Below are 7,740 nucleotides of genomic sequence, written 5' to 3'. Positions count from 1 at the left end.
CCCGAGGAGCGTCTTGCCACATGTCAACAATGGGTATGACTGAGGGCCTCCAGGAGAGAAGCCCAAGCAAGACGCGCCCCGGGGAGCGTCTTGCCACATGTCAACACTGGGTCTGACTGAGGGCCTCCAGGAGAGAGGCCCAAATAAGAAGCGCCCCGAGGAGCGTCTTGCCACATGTCAACACTGGGTCTGACTGAGGGCCTCCAGGAGAGAAGCCCAAGCAAGATGCGCCCCGAGGAGCGTCTTGCCACATGTCACCTCTGGGTCTGACTGAGCGCCTCCAGGAGAGAGGCCCCAGCAAGACGCGCCCCGAGGAGCGTCTTGCCTCATTTCAGCACTCGGTCTGACTGAGCGCCTCCAGGAGAGAGGCCCAAGCAATACGCGCCCCGAGGAGCGTCTTGCCACATGTCAACAATGGGTCTGACTGAGGGCCTCCAGGAGAGAAGCCAAAGCAAGACGTGCCCCGAGGAGCTTCTTTCCACATGTAGACAATGGGTCTTACTGAGGGCCTCCATGAAAGAAGCCCAAGCAAGACGCGCCCCGAGGAGTGTCTTGCCACCTGTCAACACTGTGTCTGACTGAGCGCCTCCAGGAGAGAGGCCCAAGCAAGACGCGCCCCGAGGAGCGTCTTGCCACGTGTCAACACTGGGTCTGACTTAGCGCCTCCAGGAGAGAGGCCCAAGCAAGATGCGCCCCGAGGAGCGTCTTGCCACGTGTCACCACTGGGTCTTCCTGAGCTCCTCCAGGAGAGAGGCCCAAGCAAGACGCGCCCAGAGGAGCGTCTTGCCACGTGTCACCACTGGGTCTGAATGAGCACCTCCAGGAGAGAGGCCCCAGCAAGACGCGCCCCGAGGAGTGTCTTTCCTCATGTCAGCACTCGGTCTCACTGAGCGCCTCCAGGAGAGAGGCCCAAGCAAGAAGCGCCCCGAGGAGCGTCTTGCCACATGTCAACACTGGGTCTAATTGAGCGCCTCCAGGAGAGAGGCCCAAGCAAGACTCGCCCCGAGGAGCGTCTTGCCACATGTCACTACTCGGTCTGACTGAGCGCCTCCAGGAGAGAGGTCCAAGCAACACGCGCCCCGAGGAGCGTCTTGCCACATGTCAACACTGGGTCTGACTGAGTGCCTCCATGAGAGAAGCCCCAGCAAGACGGGCCCCGAGGAGCGTCTTGCCACATGTCACTACTCGGTCTGACTGAGCGCCTCCAGGAGAGAGGCCCAAGCAAGACGCGCCCCGAGGAGCGTCTTGCCACGTGTCAACACTGGGTCTGACTTAGCGCCTCCAGGAGAGAGGCCCAAGCAAGATGCGCCCCGAGGAGCGTCTTGCCACGTGTCACCACTGGGTCTGACTGAGCTCCTCCAGGAGAGAGGCCCAAGGAAGACGCGCCCAGAGGAGCGTCTTGCCACGTGTCACCACTGGGTCTGAATGAGCACCTCCAGGAGAGAGGCCCCAGCAAGAAGCGCCCCGAGGAGCGTCTTGCCTTATGTCAGCACTCGGTCTGAATGAGCGCCTCCAGGAGAGAGGCTCAAGCAAGAAGCGCCCCGAGGAGCGTCTTGCCACATGTCAACAATGGGTCTGACTGAGGGCCTCCAGGGGAGAAGCCCAAGCAAGACGCGCCCCGAGGAGCGTCTTGCCACATGTCAACACTGGGTCTAATTGAGCGCCTCCAGGAGAGAGGCCCAAGCAAGACGGGCCCCGAGGAGCGTCTTGCCACATGTCACTACTCGGTCTGACTGAGCGCCTCCAGGAGAGAGGTCCAAGCAACACTCGCCCCGAGGAGCGTCTTGCCACATGTCAACACTGGGTCTGACTGAGTGCCTCCATGAGAGAAGCCCCAGCAAGACGGGCCCCGAGGAGCGTCTTGCCACATGTCACTACTCGGTCTGACTGAGCGCCTCCAGGAGAGAGGCCCAAGCAAGACGTGCCCCGAGGAGCGTCTTGCCACATGTCAACACTGGGTCTGACTGAGCGCCTCCAGGAGAGAGGCCCAAGCAAGACACGCCTCGAGGAGCGTCTTGACACATGTCAACACTGGGTCTGACAGAGGGCATCCAGGAGAGAGGCCCAAGCAATACGCGCCCCGAGGAGCGTCTTGCCACTTGTCAACAATGGGTCTGACTGAGGGCCTCCAGGAGAGAAGCCAAAGCAAGACGCGCCCCGAGGAGCTTCTTTCCACATGTCATCAATGGGTCTTACTGAGGGCCTCCATGAGAGAAGCCCAAGCAAGACGCGCCCCGAGGAGTGTCTTTCCACATGTCAACACTGTGTCTGACTGAGCGCCTCCAGGAGAGAGGCCCAAGCAAGACGCGCCCCGAGGAGCGTCTTGCCACGTGTCAACACTGGGTCTGACTTAGCGCCTCCAGGAGAGAGGCCCAAGCAAGATGCGCCCCGAGGAGCGTCTTGCCACGTGTCACCACTGGGTCTGACTGAGCTCCTCCAGGAGAGAGGCCCAAGCAAGACGCGCCCAGAGGAGCGTCTTGCCACGTGTCACCACTGGGTCTGATTGAGCACCTCCAGGAGAGAGGCCCCAGCAAGACGCGCCCCGAGGAGCGTCTTGCCACATGTCACTACTCGGTCTAACTGAGCGCCTCCAGGAGAGAGGTCCAAGCAAGACGCGCCCCGAGGAGCGTCTTGCCAAATGTCACTACTCGGTCTGACTGAGCGCCTCCAGGAGGGAGGTCCAAGCAATACGCGCCCCGAGGAGCGTCAGGCCACATGTCACTACTCAGTCTGACTGAGCGCCTCCAGGAGAGAGGCCCAAGCAAGACGCGCCCCGAGGAGCGTCTTGCCACATGTCAGCACTGGGTCTGACTGAGCGCCTCCAGGAGAGAGGCCCAAGCAAGACACGCCCCGAGGAGCGTCTTGACACATGTCAAGACTGGGTCGGACTGAGGGCCTCCATGAGAGAAGCCCAAGCAAGACGCGCCCCGAGGAGAGTCTTGCCACATGTCAACACTCGGTCTGACAGAGGGCATTCAGGAGAGAGGCCCCAGCACTACGCGCCCCGAGGAGCGTCTTGCCACATGTCACCACTGGGTCTGACTGAGCGCCTCCAGGAGAGAGGCCCAAGCAAGACGCGCCCCGAGGAGCGTCTTTCCATGTGTCACCACTGGGTCTGACTGAGCGCCTCCAGGAGAGAGGCCCAAGCAAGACGCGCCCACAGGAGCCTCTTGCCACATGTCAACACTGGGTCTGACTGAGCGCCTCCAGGAGAAAGGCCCAAGCAAGACGCGCCCCGAGGAGCGTCTTGCCACATGTCAACACTGGGTCTGACTGAGCGCCTCCAGGAGAGAGGCCCAAGCAAGACGCGCCCCGAGGATCGTCTTGCCACATGTCAGCACTGGGTCTGACTGAGCGCCTCCAGGAGAGAGGCCCCAGCAAGACGCGCCCCGAGGAGCGTCTTGCCTTATGTCAGCACTCGGTCTGACTGAGCGCCTCCAGGAGAGAGGCCCAAGCAAGACGCGCCCCGAGGAGCGTCTTGCCACATGTCAACAATGGGTCTGACTGAGGGCCTCCAGGAGAGAGGCCCAAGCAAGATGCGCCCGGAGGAGCGTCTTGCCACATGTCAACACTGGGTCTGACAGAGGGCCTCCAGGAGAGAGGACCAAGCAAGACGCGCCCCGAGGAGCGTCTTGCCACATGTCACCTCTGGTTCTGACTGAGAGCCTCCAGGAGAGAGGCCCAAGCAAGACGCGCCCCGAGGAGCGTCTTGTCACATGTCAACACTGGGTCTGTCTGAGCGCCTCCAGGAGAGAGGCCCAAGCAAGACGCGCCCCGAGGAGCGTCTTGCCACATGTCAACAATGGGTCTGACTGAGGGCCTCCAGGAGAGAAGCCCAAGCAACACGCGGCCCGAGGAGCGTCTTGCCAGATGTCAGCACTCGGTCTGACTGAGCGCCTCCAGGAGAGAGGCCCAAGCAAGACGCGCCCCGAGGAGCGTCTTGCCACATGTCAACAATGGGTCTGACTGAGGGCCTCCAGGAGAGTAGCCCAAGCAAGACGCGCCCCGAGGAGCGTCTTGACACATGTCAACACTGGGTCTGACAGAGGGCCTCCAGGAGAGAGGCCCAAGCAAGACGCGCCCCGAGGAGTGTCTTGCCACATGTCATCACTTGGTCTGACTGAGCACCTCCAGGAGAGAAGCCCAAGCAACACGCGCCCCGAGGAGCGTCAGGCCACATGTCACTACTCAGTCTGACTGAGCGCCTCCAGGAGAGAGGCCCAAGCAAGACGCGCCCCGAGGAGCGTCTTGCCACATGTCAACAATGGGTCTTACTGACGGCCTCCAGGAGAGAAGCCCAAGCAAGACGCGCCCCGAGGAGCTTCTTGCCACATGTCAGCACTCGGTCTGACTGAGCGCCTCCAGGAGAGAGGCCAAAGCAAGATGCGCCCCGAGGAGCGTCTTGACACATGTCAACACTGGGTCTGACAGAGGGCCTCCATGAGAGAGGCCCAAGCAAGACGCGCCCCGAGGAGTGTCTTGCCACATGTCAACACTGGGTCTGACAGAGGGCCTCCAGGAGAGAGGCCCAAGCAAGACGAGCCCCGAGGAGTGTCTTGCCACATGTCACCACTTGGTCTGACTGAGCGCCTCCAGGAGAGAGGCCCAAGCAACACGCGCCCCGAGGAGCGTCATGCCACATGTCACTACTCAGTCTGACTGAGCGCCTCCAGGAGAGAGGCCCAAGCAACACGCGCCCCGAGGAGCGTCTTGCCACATGTCAACACTGGGTCTGATTGAGGGCCTTCTGGAGAGAGGCCCAAGCAAGACGCGCCCCGAGGAGCGTCTTGCCACATGTCAACACTGGGTCTAATTGAGCGCCTCCAGGAGAGAGGCCCAAGCAAGACGCGCCGCGAGGAGCGTCTTGCCACATGTCACTACTCGGTCTGACTGAGCGCCTCCTGGAGAGAGGTCCAAGCAACACGCGCCCCGAGAAGCTTCTTGCCACATGTCAACACTGGGTCTGACTGAGTTCCTCCATGAGAGAAGCCCCAGCAAGACGGGCCCCGAGGAGCGTCTTGCCACATGTCACTACTCGGTCTGACTGAGCGCCTCCAGGAGAGAGGCCCAAGCAAGACGTGCCCCGAGGAGCGTCTTGCCACATGTCAACACTGGGTCTGACTGAGCGCATCCAGGAGGGAGGCCGAAGCAAGACACGCCCCGGGAGCGTCTTGACACATGTCAACACTGGGTCTGACTGAGGGCCTCCATGAGAGAATCCCAAGCAAGACGCGCCCCGAGGAGAGTCTTGCCACATGTCAACACTGGGTCTGACAGAGGGCATCCAGGAGAGAGGCCCAAGCAATACGCGCCCCGAGGAGCGTCTTGCTACATGTCAACAATGGGTCTGACTGAGGGCCTCCAGGAGAGAAGCCAAAGCAAAACGCGCTCCGAGGAGCTTCTTTCCACATGTCCACAATGGGTCTTACTGAGGGCCTCCATGAGAGAAGCCCAAGCAAGACGCGCCCCGAGGAGTGTCTTGCCACATGTCAACACTGTGTCTGACTGAGCGCCTCCAGGAGAGAGGCCCAAGCAAGATGCGCCCCGAGGAGCGTCTTGCCACGTGTCACCACTGGGTCTGACTGAGCTCCTCCAGGAGAGAGGCCAAAGCAAGACGCGCCCAGAGGAGCGTCTTGCCACGTGTCACGACTGGGTCTGATTGAGCACCTCCAGGAGAGAGGCCCCAGCAAGACGCGCCCCGAGGTGCGTCTTGCCTTATGTCAGCACTCGGTCTGACTGAGCGCCTCCAGGAGAGAGGCCCAAGCAAGACGCGCCCCGAAGAGCGTCTTGCCACATGTCACTACTCGGTTTAACTGAGCGCCTCCAGGAGAGAGGTCCAAGCAAGACGCGCCCCGAGGAGCGTCTTGCCAAATGTCACTACTCGGTCTGACTGAGCGCCTCCAGGAGGGAGGTCCAAGCAAGACGCACCCCGAGGAGCGTCAGGCCACATGTCACTACTCAGTCTGACTGAGCGCCTCCAGGAGAGAGGCCCAAGCAAGACGCGCCCCGAGGAGCGTCTTGCCACATGTCAGCACTGGGTCTGACTGAGCGCCTCCAGGAGAGAGGCCCAAGCAAGACGCGCCCCGAGGAGCGTCTTGCCACATGTCAACACTGGGTCTGACTGAGGGCCTTCTGGAGAGAGGCCCAAGCAAGACGCGCCCCGAGGAGCGTCTTGCCACATGTCAACAATGGGTCTGACTGAGGGCCTCCAGGAGAGAAGCCCAAGCAAGATGCGCCCCGAGGAGCTTCTTGCCACATGTCAGCACTCGGTCTGACTGAGCGCCTCCAGGAGAGAGGCCCAAGCAAGACGCGCCCCGAGGAGCGTCTTGACACATGTCACTACTCGGTCTAACTGAGCGCCTCCAGGAGAAAGGTCCAAGCAAGACGCGCCCCGAGGAGCGTCTTGCCACATGTCACTACTCGGTTTGACTGAGCGCCTCCAGGAGAGAGGCCCAAGCAAGACGTGCCCCGAGGAACGTCTTGCCACATGTCAACAATGGGTCTGACTGAGGGCCTCCAGGAGAGAAGCCCAAGCAAGACGCGCCCCGAGGAGCGTCTTGCCACATGTCAACACTGGGTCTGACTGAGGGCCTCTAGGAGAGAGGTCCAAATAAGACGCGCCCCGAGGAGCGTCTTGCCACATGTCAACAATGGGTCTGACTGAGGGCCTCCAGGAGAGAAGCCCAAGCAAGACGCGCCACGAGGAGCGTCTTGCCACGTGTCAACACTGGGTCTGATTGAGGGCCTTCTGGAGAGAGACCCAAGTAGGACGCGCCCCGAGGAGCGTCTTGCCACATGTCAACAATGGGTCTGACTGAGCTCCTCCAGGAGAGAGGCCCAAGCAAGACGCGCCCCGAGGAGCGTCTTGCCACGTGTCACCACTGGGTCTGATAGAGCACCTCCAGGAGAGAGGCCCCAGCAAGACGCGCCCCGAGGAGCGTCTTGCCTTATGTCAGCACTCGGTCTGACTGAGCACCTCCAGGAGAGAGGCCCAAGCAAGACACGCCCCGAGGAGCGTCTTGCCACATGTCACTACTCGGTCTGACTGAGCGAATCCAGGAGAGAGGCCCAAGCAAGACGTGTCCCGAGGAGCGTCTTGCCACATGTCAATAATGGGTCTGACTGAGGGCCTCCAGGAGAGAAGCCCAAGCAAGACGCGCCCCGAGGAGTGTCTTGCCACATGTCACCACTGGGTCTGACTGAGCGCCTCCAGGAGAGAGGCCCAAGCAAGACGCGCCCCGAGGAGCGTCAGGCCACATGTCACTACTCAGTCTGAAAGAGGGCCTCCAGGAGAGAGGCCCAAGCAAGACGCGCCCCGAGGAGCGTCTTGCCACTTGTCACCTCTGGTTCTGACTGAGCGCCTCCAGGAGAGAGGCCCAAGCAAGACGCGCCCCGAGGAGCGTCTTGTCACATGTCAACACTGGGTCTTTCTGAGCGCCTCCAGGAGAGAAGCCCAAGCAAGACGCGCCCCGAGGAGAGTCTTGCCACATGTCAACAATGGGTCTGACTGAGGGCCTCCAGGAGAGAAGCCCAAGCAAGACGCGCCCCGAGGAGCTTCTTGCCACATGTCAGCACTCGGTCTGACTGAGCGCCTCCAGGAGAGAGGCCCAAGCAAGACGCTCCCCGAGGAGCGTCTTGCCACGTGTCAACACTGGGTCTGACTGAGCGCCTCCAGGAGAGAGGCCCAAGCAAGATGCGCCCCGAGGAGCGTCTTGCCACGTGTCACCACTGGGTCTGACT

The sequence above is a fragment of the Nothobranchius furzeri genome, chromosome 15, assembly GCF_043380555.1.
Source record: "Nothobranchius furzeri strain GRZ-AD chromosome 15, NfurGRZ-RIMD1, whole genome shotgun sequence".
Taxonomy (NCBI): domain Eukaryota; kingdom Metazoa; phylum Chordata; class Actinopteri; order Cyprinodontiformes; family Nothobranchiidae; genus Nothobranchius; species Nothobranchius furzeri.
This window is presented reverse-complemented; position numbering follows the sequence as displayed.